The 17,628-nt window shown below is 45.4% G+C and overlaps 1 protein-coding gene across 12 annotated transcripts in view; it reads right to left on the bottom strand.

The window, feature by feature from the left end:
• NRXN3 (neurexin 3) overlaps positions 1 to 15,358 on the bottom strand; it is a 1,013,224-nt gene extending 997,866 nt beyond the window's left edge. For all 12 annotated transcript variants that reach the window (XM_061997781.1, XM_061997782.1, XM_061997788.1 and 9 more), the window contains exon 1: positions 15,221 to 15,358. The gene's annotated coding sequence lies outside the window, so the exon portion shown is untranslated. The remainder of the gene's footprint in view (positions 1 to 15,220) is intronic.
• Between the last annotated feature and the right edge of the window lie 2,270 nt (positions 15,359 to 17,628).

Genomic DNA, 17,628 nt, shown 5'->3' with positions numbered 1-17,628 from the left:
CACTGGAACAGGCTCTCCAAGGAAATGGCCAGGGCAGCAAGACTTTTGGAGTTCAAGGACCATCTGGGCGACATTCTTAGTTATATGGTTTAGGTTTAGATAGTCTTGTAAGAAGCAGGGAGTTGGACTCTAGCATCCTTATGGGTCCCTTCCAAGTCAATATTTTCTGATTCCATGATTTGTAGACAGCTGAAACCAGATAGGTGTACTGCAAAGCACATGGAAAATTGACTGGATCACTGCGCTCAAAGGTGGTCAGTGGTACAACAACACAACGGCAGCCAGTTACCAAACATGTTCCTTGGTGGTTCTTCGCTGGACTTGCTGCATCTTGTCAACATCTTTCTTGTACTGAGGAGCCTAGAACTGGGCATGGTAAAGCAGACATGATCCTACAAGTGCTGAAAATGGGAAAAAATTCCCATTACTTGACCTTCTGTCTACGCTTTTGCCAACACAGTTCAGTATATGGTTAGCTTTTACCACTGAAAGAACCACCCTGAAGCTGGGAATGCTGCAGAGAAACTGAATATTTACTCCTCATTCTCCATGCTATGCAGATCCAAACCTAAAACCCTATGAGCAGCTATAAAATGTCACCATTCGTTAAGTGAGCATAAAGGACAAACTGAAGCACGGAGACATTATGAGCCAAAAAACACAGCACTTTTAATTGTTTGTCTCCAAAGCTACACACAATTCTGTAGTATAGACAGGAATAAACCCCAGAACAGCATACTCCCTTTTCCATAAACATTTGCCCCCCCAAAAAAGTAAGTTCTAGCATTAATGGTCCCATAATTCTGCAGTTTGTCTTCATTGGAGGATTCATGACAAATACTTCACTTGGTATAAATTAAGTAAGACTTGATTGGACAGTACAAATTTTAAGTTTTACACCATTTTAACCACTCATCATAACAGGCACACTACAAAATATGCAGCTGCATCTGATGTCCCACAATCACTTCTGGTTGCTGAACAATACATGGCATAGCAGGCCAAAGTGGGAGACGGGTGTTAGCGTCATAAGGGTTAATATAAGTCATGTTTATAACATGCCTGATGTTGGCATACTATGTGATGATACCAAACCACACAGTAGAAGATACAGATAGAACATCATAGTACCACACAAAGTTACTTGATATAATTCAAATTCAGAAAGGATACCCTAAAATTACCTGACTGTGGCCCCCTCAAAGTAGCACTCCAAACAAGACACATATGTGAATAGAAACATTGGCATAGGCAGAGCCCCTAATGCCAAGCATGCCCAAGATCCCTAGTAGTGTGATACAGCCACATATCTGGAATGACTGCTCACTGCGCCACTGAATCAGAGCCCTCCGCAATTTCAAGCACTCTGACACCAACATACAGCATCAGAGACGTAACCTGTATGCACAAAACTGTTGCGTATGAATCACATTAGACAGCTTTTGCATCACCTTGTAAGACATCACTTCAGCCAACAAACCTTTTGTGTTATGTCACTTACTTTGGATATTTATCTTGCTGAGATCCATCAGTCTTTTCCCAGCACCCTTTTAAGCACACAGCATCAAAATCCTGTGCTTACTGTCTCATTCTCTTTCTATAATAAAAACCTAGCTTCCCTCAAAAACTGCAGCGGACACTTCATTGCTGGACCAGTGTGTCTCCCTACATATATCAGATGAACGATGGAAGTTTTGGGACGGAAAAACTTCATCAAGTGAGAATTAAAGTGTTTAAATAAAACAGATGGAAGACACACACACACAAAGGAAAGGCTACAGCTTGAATTATTGTTGTTGTAATACTTTGCCACATACGTGCCTACAGAAAGCTTGACAACAGCTAAGCTGTCAGCATGCTATCATACCACCCATCCTGCTGACCAATCTTTGTTTTTCTGTACTCCCCCAGTTATCTGTGTCCATCTGTTGTCTCCTGTCTCATCCTTAGCTTGCTAGCTCTTTGGGGCAGGGAACATTTTTTGCCTTGTATTTGAACCAGGATTGCGTAGGTGCTACCACAATAGGCAGGCATAATAATAATAACAGCAATAATTAGGTTATATCTTAGTATCTCGCTGGATTGGAATGTTTTCCTCCTGACTTCACAGCAGTGTTCATAATTATTATTGGGTGCAATATCGGACTTCATAAACAAATAATTACCTCTCAACCTACCTTTGACCATTTCATCAGTCATCCCTTGAGGCCTGAATCTGCAGAGCTTCCCATATGCTCCAAATGGTGAGTGTGTGTGACCTCTGCTCCAAAAGATACAAGCCTTGCAGTGCAGCAGGACTAGCACCCTGCATATAACCCTTAGATTTTCTTTGGACATAACAAGCTTCCCACACACAAACTGTTGCCTCCTACTTTTGTGTGTCAACCCTGACTCACTTCTAGTGCCAAGAAGTAGAGGATAATATTTTCATGATCCTATCACTCTGAAGAATGGCAAGAGCCTACAATTACAAGTTTATAACATAACCATTTCCTGCCTTCTTACATAAACTGCAGACATACATAGTGGCCAAGCCCAACATTGTTCAGGTTCAACAGGCACTTAGTTCTGGATGCTCTGTTAAACCAAAAAGAAGAAACCTCCTTCTTTGAGAAGGTTTGTTAGGGAAAACAGCACTCTGCACTGGAGATGTTCAGAAATTCATTCCTAGGTCCAGCTGGTTTCAGACAGGTTCTTCACATAAATTTAAGATTCAGGAAGAGATAGAAGTCACACACTATAGTATATCTTGGATTACTTTCTAGTAACCATTGAAAGGTTTTGCTGAACCCTCAGGGAAGAGCCCCATTCCCCCAGTAACATCCTCCTCTCTGCAAGTGCCACGAGCCCCTTTCACAAGTACTGAAGTATATGTCTTCACTGGACATTAGACTCCCTCCTCTCAAATCCACTGAGTGCCAACACACCTCCTTGTAATGCCTAATCCACACTACTCTGCTTTAGGCAACTGCAAGAAAAGATGTTGCAGAGAGGAAAATTCTTTGCCCTTGTCCACTCCATCTGATACAAGAGTGCAGAAAAAACATCTTGCAGGAGCTGTGACACACCATACAAACCTGCCGTTGTTTTTAACAGCTGAAAGCAGACATATAAGTCATCTTTTCCATCTCCAAACAGTCTCTCAATATCTTCCCAGTGTAAATTAATCAGTTACCAGGATAAGAATTCTCTTGAGGTTTTCAAAACCCACCTGGATGCATTCCTGTGTGACCTGATCTAGGCAGACATGCTTTAGCAGAAGGGTTGGACTAGATGATCTCTAAAGGTCCCTTACAACCCTACCATTCTGTGATTCTGTGAATAACTTCCACTTCCTACTTACAAGGATGCAGAAAGCTGGGCCAGCCCTCTGCTTGCTCATTATCTGCTGAAATAGAAAGGCTTACAGTGCTGGATGCTAATGGGAAACTGCCAAAAACACAAGCTCCCTCAGGCTTTTCTGGGGACACCCACTGTAAAACTGTGCCATGCCATGGGTATGGAAGGTGCTACAAGCACATTTGCAGGACGAGTGTCTTGTCCTGACTGTCTCCCTATGTTCCCACCACAACAGCCAGTGAGAGGCAGAGTCTGCCTTTCAAGGAGTCCAAGTGCTGAGGAACCAGACATGTGCAGTTCAGGCAGCACACACCTTTTCTGAATCGGTCAAAACTATAACAAAACAATCTCAGTAAAATTTGGTCTCTCTGTCTCATCTGCTCTTAAAATTTGCTGTGATGAGGGCATCACAACCTCTCTCAGGAAGCCTTTTTCATGCTTAACTATCTGAATACTCATAAGCTTTTCCTAGCACCTATCTCCACATCTTCCTTACAACAAATTAGGCTGATTACTTCTTGCCCTATCCCTAGAGGACACAGCTTGTTTTAAGACAACAGTGATTAATTGTTCTCTTTTAAATATTGGACAAGTTTTCATGTCCCTCATCAATCTTTTCTGTAGACTTAACAAACCCTGTTTATAGAGGCCCTCCTCACAGGTAGTGCTTGCCACTCTGGCTGCCCTCTCCTCATCATCTTCCACCATCTCTCCCTTTGCTGCTTACACTGGACGCAGTGCTCTGCTGTGGCTTCAGCAGCGGCTGCTAGAGTAGAAAAACTACTGCCTGTGTGCTACACATGACAGTCCTGTTAAATATATCCTAAAATGAGATTTGCTTTTTTGCAATGTCACCACACTGTTGACTCACATTCAGTCTCTGACTCACTGTAGTGCCTCCCAGATCCTTTTCTGCAGTTCTGTTGCCTGGCTTGTTATCCCTCATTTTACATGCAGGCATTTGATTTCACCTTCTCAAGTGCAGTACTTTTCATATGTCTTTCACAAATTTCTTCCTATGAAATTCAGACTATTTTCCATTTTAATAGGTACATGACCTATGTTGCTCCAAGAAAGCAGGTAACTTCCTGCCTCATGTTACACATTGGCAACAAAGAGAGCATGGAAGGAAGAACTGCTGTGTTCAGGCAAACTTCTTAAGACTTACTGTCTAATCAGAAGCCTATCAATTTGCTACATCCTTTTCACTCTGCATATCTACCCGATACACTGGTCTTGGTAAACAAACAGTAGCCCACTCCAGCATCACAAAATATGTTTATTCAATGATATTACAATCCGTTGCCAAAAAACTACTGCAACATCCCAAACAGAGCTGCTAGCAACTCATTAACCAGGTCATACCAAACAACAAAGAAGACACGGGACACAATTTAAAATATAATTACATTGAGCTAAATCCTCAAGACCCAGCCTTTTGTTGTTCTGCTGTTACATGCACCCTCAATATGTATTTGATTAATGATGTACATGAAATTATATCAAGGACTGATTTGTTTCCTTGTATTTTCCCATAACATCTGATTGACAGATACGGAGCAGGCATTTTAAATGCACATACCTGAAATGATGTTGTATCATACCTTCCTTCAAAGTGCCATATGAGCTGGCCAGATAAGCCAGCAGACTTTGATTCAAGGATTTCAATGCCATATCAGAGACACAAAGTCCCTTGAAAAGGTTGGCCTTAGTCTTCTCACAGGGGATTTCTGCATTCCCCATCTCTGTCCATCCCCCAAAAAAAAGAATCAAAAGAATCAATAATTTAAAATTTCTTTTTTTCCCTGGTCTACAAAGATTGCAGTATGTAACTTGCCATAGTAACAGAACAATTAAAGAAACTGGAATTTTACACAAATTACGATGTGAAGGTCCTTGACTGTGTCCAGAGGAGGGCAACAAAGCTGCAGAAAGGCTGGAGGCATGTGCTATGGGAAGCAGCTGAGGAATCTGGGTTTGCCTATTTTGGAGAAAACAAGGCTGAGAGGAGACCTCATTGTTCTCCACAGCTTCCTCAGGAGGAGAACTGGAAAGGCACGGGCTGAGCACTTCTACCTGCTCTTCAGTGAAAGGACATGCAAGAATGGTTCAAAGATGCATCAGAGGAGGTTCAGACCACTTCTTCACAAGGAAGGTGATCAAACACTGGAATAGGCTTCGTAGAGGGACAGTTGATGCCCCAAGCCCATCAGAGGCATTTGCACAATGCCCTTAATGATATCCTTTAATTTTTGGTCTGTCCTCAAGTGCTCAGGCAGTTTGACTAGATGATCACTGTAGGTCCCTTCTGACCAGAACTATTCTATTTTTAGATATATGAAGCCTTCCTTTTGAGGAACTCATAATGCTTCAGAAATGGTAATTTTGAATTGTCAGTGGATGGACAAAGTGATATATGAAAAACTTGTTTGACACATTCTGGGAAAGAACTCCAGACTTCTGCTTCTTAAGTTCATACTTAAGGATCATGTTGTCTGCTCTGCCAACACTCCATACTACCAGATGTTCATGGGTCACACACCAGTATATACTGAGAGAGACTTAGCTAAAAAGCAGCTTTGCAGAAAAAGACCTGAGAGTCCTGGTGGACACCAAGTTGAACACCAGCCAGCAATGTGCCCTTGCACAAAAGAAGGCTACCAGTACCCTAGGCTGCATTAGGATTGTTGCCAGAAGCTTGATGAAGAGACTCCTTCCCCTCCACTCAGTACCGGTGAGGTCAAACCTGGAGTATTGTGAGCAGTCCTGGGCTCACTAGTAAAAGAGAGAGATGGACATAATAGGGAGTTCAACAAAGGGCCATGAAGAGGATTAAGAGCATCTCTCATACAAGGAAAGGCTAGGAAAGCTGGGACTGTTTAGCCTGGAGAAGAAAAGACTCAGAAGGTAGATCTTATCAATGTACATAAACACTTGACAGGAGGGTGTAAAGGTGACAGAGCCAGGTTCTTCTCAAAGGTGCACAGCGACAGGACAAAAGGCAACAAGCACAAACTGAAACACAGGAAGGAAGTCCTGTCTGAACATCAGGAAATACTTTTTCATTGTGAGAGTAACCAAGCCCTGTCACCAGTTGCCCAGAGGAGTTGTGCAGTTTGCCACCCTGAAGACATTCAAAAGCTGTCTAGACCTGGTTACCTTTTCTAGGTGATTGGATCAGATGACCTCCAGAGGTCTCTTCCAGCCTCAACTATTCTGTGATTCTGTGGGTATCACCAGCCATCAACAGGTCAAAAATCTTCCTGGAAAACAGTTGCTTCATGGCTTAATCTGTTCCCTTTCAAGTGTGTCCTGATGCTACAGCAGATCCTTCTGTAGTCTGATATTGCAGATGATGCAGAAAGGAATTTAGCAGAGTGGGTTCCTTCTCAGGACAATGCTGCCATTTCATTTATTGCATGAACTGACAGAGATCTTTGCAAGATTACTTTAATTTAGACTTGCACAACACTCAGAAAGGTCAGACAGGTTATTCCCTCCTTTCCATTATTTCCCAGAATTAGTGAAGACAAAGCACAGTGGTCAAAATAATTTAAATCAAACTCTTTAATACCATAAGAATATACTGATCACATCAAAGAACAGGTTTATTCCAGGTAAAATCTCAGACAAAGCAAGGACTCTTATCTTCCCTATATATCCCTAACACCTGGAAGCAGAAAAGGAGGGTAGCACAGCCTCCCACTGGCTCTTCCAGTCTAATGAACAGAATAGAGTTCAACCAAACAAGAGAGACACAGATATCACAATCTTGTCTCACCTTTCAGTGCTCTGAGGACCAGAAGAGAAAATGTTACATATGCACATCACAATTCTATACCTGTGTTCAGTGACTGACATCCACATGCAGTAAATGAAGGTCAGTTGAGCTACTAGATATCTGCAAGAATGCAAGTATGCTATTGTGACTTGTGCCTTAACTTGCACCACAGCTTAATTAATTCATAGATACAACAGTAAATACAAGAGTAGAAAATCAAGAGTGCCAAACTGAATAGGAAGTCTGTTGAATGCTAACATGCCTTGAAAAATCTCTCTGACGCTTTACTTTTTATTAAAAGTGAAGTATTTCATTACTTTTATAAGAAAATATAGTTTCCTACCTGGGAACTCTTTAGCATGCATCAGTTGAAAATTGTGCAGTTACAGAAGGAACAAGATTCCCCCATGACTGAATGACTCTAAACTTAAGGTGAAAAGGCTTTTCTCCAGCACTTTCCTTGCTTTCTTCCATGACTGGTCATGAAGACAGCTGACAGAAGGTCCTTCCACACATCCCTTGCCAGATCCCGTTCCTCCACACTCCATTTAGTTTCTGCAGTTCAAGCAGATTCCTTTTTCCCCTGAAATCAATGTTTAATTAACACATTATTGGAAAAAAAAGTGGGCTGCAACAGCAGACTGAAATAAAGCCAGCACCTCCCTGCTCTGCAGATGCAGCTGGTCCCATCAGACTGTTACCCCAGTGGAGAATTCTTCCTCTCCTCATCCTCCTTCAGCTGCCAGCAAACATCATCTTTGCTTAGTTACCTTCCTTTCCATCCACATGGGACTCTTCCCCTTCTTAGAAGCAGTTCACAATAGCAGGAAAGACAGAAAATAAAGGCAGAAGGGGGGCAAGTGCTCTCTGGGTAGCCTCACAGTATGACCAATGCCTCACCTTTAATCCTGCCATCCCCACACAACTAGCACAGTGAGTCCCTGACAACACCCTCCACCAACAGGGCAATAGGATCAGCAGCCCAGTAGAAATAGGACATTATACTTTGCCATGAGCAGAGGATGCTCTCAGGGTCAAACTCACAAACAGATTCTGGGACTATATACAGTTGTATGTACCTAAAGGCAGTGGAGAATCCACCAGCAGCTTCAAAAGCTTTATATCATACCTCCTCCCACCCTCATCAATTACTATTCTATCCCATTCCTTAGCTCTTATCCTGCTGCTGGGAGGTACTCGTATGCAGGGCATGCTGCAGCACTGTCAAGGGCATTACGAGGCAGGCCTAGGCCTTGGGTGCCCTCCCCGCTAAACACACAGGCAACCTCACTAGAGGGTCGGTGCAGCAGACAAGAGACAAAGGAGTCTGTGAACAGCTGGGCTGCCCTAGTTACAAAGGGAGACATCGGGATCTTTGAAACAGTGTCTGCTATCCCAGCACTGTCATTCCCAGGATCCAGAGCTACGAGCATTAATTAGTTCCCGTGATGTGATGGATGACAAGCGGCAGGGCCAGGAATGACACAAGCAGATTGTGTTTGAAATAAGACGTCCCTCACCATCAAGGGCAGAGGAAAGGAATTTGGAAAGAACAGGAGCTGAGCACACCACTGAGAGACAATAGGTATGCTGACAGGGCCCCCTCATCCCTGACATCCCCTTCCCAACACCTCAGCTCACTCCTTCTGCTAGCAGACAAGAAACAGGCAGAGGACCGTGAGTGGGAGAGAATTTGGGCACAGGGCTGTGAGAGACAAGAAGAAAGCTCTATGAGACATGGGGAAGCAAGGTAGATGAAAGCTAATCAGCTCTGTAGTAAGGGGCCACATTTCAGAAAGAGTTAAATTTCTGACGGCTGCAGGCACACTCCCACCACCTTCTGCAAAGCCACACAGAGATGCCTACAGCAGCCCAGAGTCTCAAGAAGCTGCAGGCTCCAGCCCAGATGGCAGACTCTGCCAAAATAGATGCATGGTGTACAGTTCCCAACAGCTGTCCACGAGGTTCAGAGTGCCCTTTCCTGTATGGCAACAAGAAACATCATATCCCCCACCTTTCTTTAAGAAGGAATGCAGGATCTTCCAACACCTCCAGCATATTTCCATTAAGAATCTTATTGCTCAACTTCTCAAGCACATCACGACAGGAACACTGCACTTCATCCCTACTTGACCTCACTGAAATGATACTGGGGTAGGCCAACCCAAAGCCATAATTTTCCACACCAAACAAAACAAACAAAAAAAGCACAAACACAGAGCACTAAAAACACCACCCAGCCATTGCGCACAAAAAGAAAAAAGGCAGAACAAACTTCTCCCATGCTGCCTTTCTGCAAACACTTCTTGAGCTGGCCGTTTGGATAGGCAGTGACAGCTCAAAACGCCATCTTTGATTCTCAAAGTCCTTCGCATGTATGGATTGCCTTTGTCTATGCCCACATGAAGGGAAACCAAAGAAACAGAAAAGCAAATGACCTGACTCAAGATTATGTAGTGTGCTAGTTTCAAGCAGCTACCAATTCCTCTAGCATCTTGGTTTCCAAACCACAAAATATCTTCCTCACCACTTGCTATATGAATTAAGAGCCAACTCTGCTAGATGACAGACTCTGCTATTAATGAGAAGAGGGGGACGAGGGGGAGAGACAGCTGATAAAAATTTCTAAAGCTTAACCAAAATTTGAATAATTTCTGGCTCCAGCTGCATTGGCAATAGTCCCAAAATAAAGCCTGTCTCCACTTCATGTTGGTGGAGGCAGGGGCAGATAAAGTTAGATAAATTTGGTTTTTAAATTAAACACTATGCCACTTGAATCATCATCAGAGGCCATCTCTGATACTGGCGCGTGGTCATCACAAAGCTTCTGGCCTCTTCAGTTTGCTCTCACGCTATTTGTCCTTATCCCTGATACAGCATATCATAGCACATGCCCAGAACACATTCTTGAGGAGACAGCAGAGAAGAACAGATCAAGGGGGAAATATACACTCCAAGACAAGGTAAACTCAAGAGACTTCACCAGAGAAGGCTGCAGAAAACAAAAGCAAGAAGTTCAAGTACATCCACCAAAATATGACTGCTGATACAACAATAAAAGGACTAAATTCTCTCTTCCCAGGAATATGCCAGACAGGAGCCAGAAGATATGCAGTTTGAAGGTGTTCTCAAGGCTGAAGGTTGAAATCCAACTCTAACACGAGGGCTGTCTGCCCCTGATGTCTTAGTAACTTGCTTGATAAGGGAGGAAAGTAAGAAAAGGAAGGAGGCATACTTATTTCCTTTTTGCGTGGGGTCTTAAAATCCACCATCACTGCTACGAATTACCCTTGGCACCACCTCTCATCCTCTGAATGCTCTGCAGGACCTGAGTTCCCCTCTCACTTCAAGGGTGCAAATCACTCAGGGTCAGGAGTAAGTTTCAACACAATGTAAAGTTCACTCTGTTCTCTTGGCTGTGCAAGCTTGCGGAAGGACAAAGCACCACAGCCGGGGACTGCTGAGCTACAAAACTGACATTCCAATCATTGAATTTTACCTTCCATAATGTTTTTTTCCAGCCTTTCCATTCCTGAAAACAAATAATTCATAAGTGGAGGCTCACTGTGCCATGAGAACACACTAGTGCCTCAGTCACTGGGGAAATGGAGGAAACTAGGGCCGACCTTCCCACAGCAGGGTACAAGGGAGGCAGTACCAGGAGGGGCAGGCACATGGGCTCTGCAGCACCCTCTGCCTGTTGCTCAGCTGGCCACTGTATCATCTTCAACAGGAGCTGCAGTGAAACAACCAAAGTGACATGGGTAAAAGCGGGGGCAGGGACAGATCATGATGAAGCTGGGCAGCCAGGCAATATTGGCTCTGGGGAGCACAAATGGGGGGGGGGGGGGAAGGTGTGTGGGCAGTAGGGAGGGGAATGATATCTCTCTGGGCATCACTCACCCCAAAGGTGTGGGGCACTGGACATACCTCTGCCCCATCTTCCTGGCTGTATTTTGCCATCACACCTCAAGGTCAGAGATGAAAGGGGAAAAGCAAGAGACAAACAACAATAGCCCTGGACAGATCTATTTATTCAGCTTTTACTATTGCTCTACGAAGTGGAAAGATCCAGAAACACAGAGACCTCGGAGCAGGCGCAGCCACACACAGGAGATGAGAAGCAGCAGCTGGCAAAACTGCAAGAGCACCTTCCTCCCCCAGCTCCCCTCTACTTGGGTGCGAGCAGCACGTGAGCAAGCAAGGAGGTCCTTCACATCCAGAGAAGGAGGGTGCTGCACAAGTCTGTGAGCCCTAGAGAGGGTCCTGGCCTGCTTGAAACCCAGGAAAAGCCACCCTCTCACTGCCTCAGCTCTTCCACCCCTGCACACCACCCACCCACAGTCACCCACTGATGTTTTCTGGTCCCTTCCCCACATTCTAGCTAGAGGAAAGAAAAGAGGGAGAGGCAGAGGAAGAGACTCATCTTCCTTTGCTCCCTCTGCCTCCAGACGTTTCCTTGTTCTACTCAGACCCAAAAAGCCGTGGCTCCCCTATACACCCTACAACAGAAACACAAGGAGCTTTACCCCACCCCTCTCAATTCACCATCCTCCAGCCTCCGGCAGGGACTGCATAGAAATGGCGATATTCCTGTATCATCTGGATCAATGGCATGGATAAGCTCAAAGAGGGCAAGGGAGGATGGCACGGAAAGATGGGTGGGAAGGCTTTGTTTGGTCCCGGCTCTAGTGCAGCCCACCCCCTCTCTTATCGCAGTGCCCTCCAGTTCGGACATGCAAAGAGGCGTTGGAAAGGGAGGGGGCCTGGGGTGCTTATGAATTTTGTTTTCCCCATCAAGGGGACAGCTCACTCCCCCAAGCATGCCTGGCTCCACCAGAGCTCCCTAGAGTAACCTTTATTCCAGTGTGTCGCAAGCACGTATTTCACGGATGGTTACACTGAATCATTATCACCAGACGTTCATTTGGCCAAAATAATGTTACTAGCATCGTCAGGTCCATTCTCCCCCACCCCAATTCCTCCTTTCCTGGTACACGTACGCTTCCTCCAACCCCCCAGGCACCTGCCATCCACATAGGGCACACCCCTCCCGAACACAAAATCTCATGATGTGTGACACAATGTCCAGGGAAAGAAAGCGGTAAGGGGGGCTGGCGAAATGGATGGACGTGCTTTTGGCATTTACTGTGTCTCCTACCCTCTGCCAATGTTTATCAGCCGCACACACACGTACACACAGACGCACACACAAAAATGAGAATTAAATCATGGCCCGTCCTAGGTACATAACCACGGGTGTGTGAGCGTGTGCATGCGTGCCCAAGCTGTGGTTACCGTCCTATCGGGAACCCAAATCTGTGTGGCATGAAGCAAAGGTCATCATGCCACTGTTGTGATGCACTAAAAAAAAAAAGCCGCAGAGCCATCAGGATGTAACATAGAATTTTCTCGTCAAGGGACAAGAAACCTTCAGGGGGAGTGGGGGCTGGGAGGAGGAAAGCGGGTGTGCAGATGGGGGGATGGGGGAAATAGCAGAAAATGGGGAGGAAAACGAAGAATACAAAGCTCCACTTCGCTAATCCAAGATAGACAATCCATCCTGTTCCCCCTCCCTATGCCCTCCCTCCCCCCAAAATGTTGGTGCAGATGGATTTCTGTATCTTGGTTTTGCAGCAGTGGGTCTAATGACTCCCATACCAAACCCCTTCACTATGATAAACCCTCCCACTATTTTTTTTTAGACTGGGCTGAAGAATAATGTGTTTTTAGAGATAATGGGTTTTATAAAAAGAAAAGAAAGAGGGACGCAGCGCAGACATTATGCGAATAAGCTGCTCCCCGCATCACCCCCATCTTCCCCAACCACACATCCCGATTTCACCCCCTCCCCATCGTTCTCCAGCCTTCCTCCATCAGCTCCCCCAAGGAAAGGAAAAAGCCCACAACATGATCTGGGTAGCCGATCTCAAAATCCCAAGCACTAATCCGCTTGAATTTGTTCTTCCCCTTATATAAGCAGCAGCACGTCAACATGTTCAGTGGAAACGCAGCGTAAAATGAGGCCAGGCTACAGCCATGGAACAGGGGTGATATCAGCAGATATCGCTTCTATCGAGAAGCCATCACCACAAGGATGATGAAATCAAGTATTGGGCTTTCAGCCATTCCCTTCCTTTATTTAATTATTTTTCAACGCTTCCTCTAATTTTATTTAGTTTCATTTCGGTTTCGCTCTACTTCATTTTTTTAAAGGATAAAAGTGAAATAAATAATTAAAAACCTAGAGACCTACCCCACTGGAAGGTGCCCGAACGCTCCAGAAAGAGAATCCTCACCTCCTAACTTGCTTTTTTTTTAAGAAAAAAAAAAAATAACATACAGTCCTGTTGCTCTCATTATCCCCAAACTTCCCACGTCCCCAGCTGCACCTCCTTACTCCCAAAAACCGGATACTCTGCTAGAGAGAGACAAAGGTTTTTAAAACTGCTGAAGACCAAAAAGAAACCGGTAGAGAAATGGAAAATTATGTCTATACAATAACCTAATTCGTTCAGCTGATAAAGTGCGTCCAGTCTCAAAACCAAAAGCAATAATCTCTGCAATAACCTCCTCCTCCTCAAAATACTACCAACCCTAAGATAAACTTGCCCAACTTAACACCAATGACCATTTTAACTTAAACCAGTGGCAGACGTAACACCCTTCTGGTTCACGTTACAATTAATAACTGACTGTATCATCACGGCAAACAAAACCTTTTGTGAGCAATTTTTCCACCACCTACTCAACATCTCTCAGACTTTTAATCGGTCGACCTAAGAGTTCGCCCCCTCAAAAAAACAGCCCCTCAAAATACACAAGAAGCAGGTGTTGGTGAGCGGCCGTTTCTATATTCACCTTTTTAGGAGGGCTGTGTGCTTATCCCAGAACAATTGTGTGCAGTTAACAAAATACAGCAGGAACAATTAGTTTTAAAAAAATTATTTCTAGGTTTCCTAAAGATTATTTTCAATGAAGCGTTGAACAGTTTGGCCATGGAAAGGTAGAAAGAGAGCTCGGAGAAGCGAAAGGCTGAAAAGTGTCCTTTTTAGAAATGATTCAATATTTTTAGCCTGGGTTCTGCCTCTCCGATCCTTTGGGTTTTCTGCCACTGATCTCATGCCTAATCATTTTTATTGTTTTCTTTGGAGGGAGAGAAATCCGGGGAAAAAAAATTTTTTGGAAGAGAGATTTCAACAAAATGCACCCTCAAAGAGCACTAATTAATTATGTTACTTTCTAGCTACAAAAGACTGCAATTAAGATAAATTTAAAGAGTAAGCAAAAGACAAGTCACCTGCAAAGCACCAGAGTCGGTGCCCTTAGGTAGGAGAATTACATCACTCTCTGACCGAATGATGTTTTGTTTTAAATTATAAACCGGGGGAAGGGGGGGTAGTTGACCGAAAAAAAAAAAAGACAAAAAAAAATCCCACAGTGGTTATTTCACATACATCTTGCACGAAGAAAGCATTGAACCAACCTTTAAGGTCACTGACTGCCTGAAAACCCACAGCAGTCGCTCACGGTGGAAGTTTTCAGGCAAGACGGCTACTAAATCATTAATACAAACAAATGGAAGGCGGGGAGGAAAGGCACTACTGTAATAGATCCGAAGACTTGGAAGAAGGAAAAAATATTAAAGAAAAAAAACTTTCATCTTCAGCCTCTCTTCTTTCCTCATCATTTTTTTTAAAAGAAATCCTTAAGCTTTAGTGAGACAGCAGGCTCTCTCTAAGCGGCTGCCTGCTGTAACTCAGCGTAGTGTCGTCTTCTTTTCGCGAGCCCCCCCATTTTCCACTCCGAAAAACCCCGCCACGGGAACTGTGATGTCCCGAAAAGTCGGGCAAAAGAAGCCAGGGCCGGAGCGTCCCGGGGGGTCGATGCGCTCCCACTCCGCCCGGGCGGACAGCGCCCAGCCCCGCCGGGGCAGCGGGCAGCGGGCAGAGCGATAAAACGATCCGAAATAGTTGTCGTGAGGCGGGTCAGGAGAAACCCACCCGCGGAGCTCCGGACCCAGCGCCCGCCGGGCAGGTAGCCCCCGCAGATCCGATCTGTGCTGAGCCGGGCCGCCCCCCGCCCGCCGACCCCTCTCACCTCCGCAGCCAGGCGGCCGCCGGCCGCCGCGCCAACTCGCGGCTCGCCTCCGCTGCGGGGCAGGGGGCTCCAGCGTGGCCCAGCCGCGGAGGCTCGCGGGGGGTCCGGGGGAGGCTGGGCTGGGCTGGCCGCACCGAGCCGAGCCGTGCCGTGCCGAGCCGAGCCGAGCCGCGGGCGGAGCTGCGCAGGGCTGAGCGCGCCGCGGTGCCGGAGCAGCCCGAGCCCCGCGCACGCCGCCGCCGCCCCCTGTCGCCGCGCCCGCCCGGCCCGGCCCCGGCTTTTAAAGAGACCGCGGGCCCGCGCCCCCGGCCCCCCGACGCTGTCCGCCCGGCCTCGGCAGCGGGCTCGACCCTGGACAGGGGCAGCAGCCCGCCGCCAGGCTTCTCCGCCAGCGCCCGCGTCCCGGGAAAGGGGTTGGAGGCTTTTCTCCCGCCGCCAGCCTCGGCAGCGCCTCGTCCCTTCAGCGCTGCCTCAGCAGGCGGGCAGAGCAAGGGGGGATTTTTGCTCCTCTGGCCCCAGCATCGGGAGGAGGCAGAAACAGCTCATGTTTACCTTCTAGGTTTTACCAACACTATCGAAGCAAACGGAGACGTGCCCTCCAAGCAGGAGGTAACGCCTTCTTCAGATGATTACCTCCATGATCCCCCCAAAACCTCTAAAATTCACGGATTTTTTTTCCCTTCTAGTTCAGATTTTGACCCACATCTACTGGATATTTCAAGTCGATTTATACACTGCCTATTTCATTTAAACCAGCCAGTAAGTTTCCTTGTTACCTTGCACAAATCTCTCAGACTTTTTATCCACTCTTTTCCTCACTTGTAAAAGTAGAGTCAATGGCACTTTCGGGGACCATCGACTGCAATGGGGTTACATTTCATTCGGAGTTTGCGTTGGCAGGTTTCATTTTATCACCATTAGCATTTAACACAGTAAACAGCATAATTCAGAATGCCATCAGCAGGGAACATCTATGTGAAGTTTTCTACTATGTCACCATGCTGAAAGTCCACCTGAAGGAAGACTTGCAGGCAGGAACATTGCACACATAGAGTGCACACAAAACGAAAAGCGGGAAATCAAACCTTCTGCCCCTCTCTCCAGACCCTATGATCCTGTGTACAACACTCATACTGCAATGCCAGACACTTCAAAATGCGTTTGCCCTAGGGACAGATTGGAAAGCTATTTGCCTTTCCTTCCCCTTCTGATCATGTATTCAAAGGTTTTTTGTCTTTTTCTACATTTTGCATAGCAGACAGCCTACTCACAGCACTTGATGAATAATAAATAACAATTATTTTATACAGTACGTATTCATCACGTTGCCCACTATCGAAATGCAACTGTGTCTGAGGTGGATAACAGCCACACCAAAACACTAAATAATAGTTTCAAGTAGTATTAGGAGCCCCCTGGGAAGTTTCTCTGGAAAACACAGTCCTTCACATCCCCTAACAAATTCAGATACATACTCGGAGAGGATAACGGAGACCTACATCAGCAAGGTGACAATGGTCCAGCAAAGAAGCATCTTCCCAACTCAAAATCGGCATCCTGAGAGCAAGAATTTATCCTTTCAGATGTCTGTGCAGAGGCAGATTATTGTTAAGCTTCCTGTTCTATATGGACAACATAACAGCAGTGAGAACTATCAATCCCTCCTCAGGGCATGGGATTAGATCCTGGTCTCAATTACTGTGAAGAAAAACAGGTATTACTTCATTTACTTCAATAGTTAACTCCAGATTTAAAATGTGCAACTGGCAATAAAATCCAGCTTCTAGTATCTTTCTTCCCCTGCTGATAGTTCTGGCAATCTAGCATTTTGTAGCTTGCAGTTTATCAAAGTAATGATATGATGAGGTAGTCATTTGAAACTGCACCACCTCTGTCCCTTCACTCTCCAAGGTCTTCTAAGATCATGTGCATACTTGCATCATATTTCGACCTATCTGTTTATCACCAGAGCATGTTCCATGTAAAATCAGTGACAACAGCACAGTCTCCACTTCTAGTTCTGAGCTAAACCTCTTCAGTTTGGCAGACAGAAGACAGCACGTACCCCAAGAGAGAACCAAACTAGTAATGGCAGCTTATAGCCAGCTCAATCATAAAGGTTAAAGTGAGCCCAAGAAGATTTGGGGAAAACAAGCCAGTTTGCATCCACACACTGTTCTTTCAAATTGAAAAAGAAAAAAAAAAAAAACCTTAGGACCCCCACATCTGAAATATTTATAAATCAGAAAGAAGGATAGAGACTTCATCTAACTCAGGAGTTTCTATTCAGAGTGCTATGCATGAACCAAGGAAGATAACAACTACTTTGAAAAAATCTTACTGTGCATAACTTGGACACATAGACCTCTACTTCTGAAAAATTGTTACTGTTCAGCACCAAAATAGCA

This window comes from Colius striatus, chromosome 6, assembly GCF_028858725.1.
Source record: "Colius striatus isolate bColStr4 chromosome 6, bColStr4.1.hap1, whole genome shotgun sequence".
NCBI lineage: Eukaryota > Metazoa > Chordata > Aves > Coliiformes > Coliidae > Colius > Colius striatus.
Note: the sequence above shows the minus strand (reverse complement) of the source record. Positions and strands in the feature narration are given on the sequence as shown.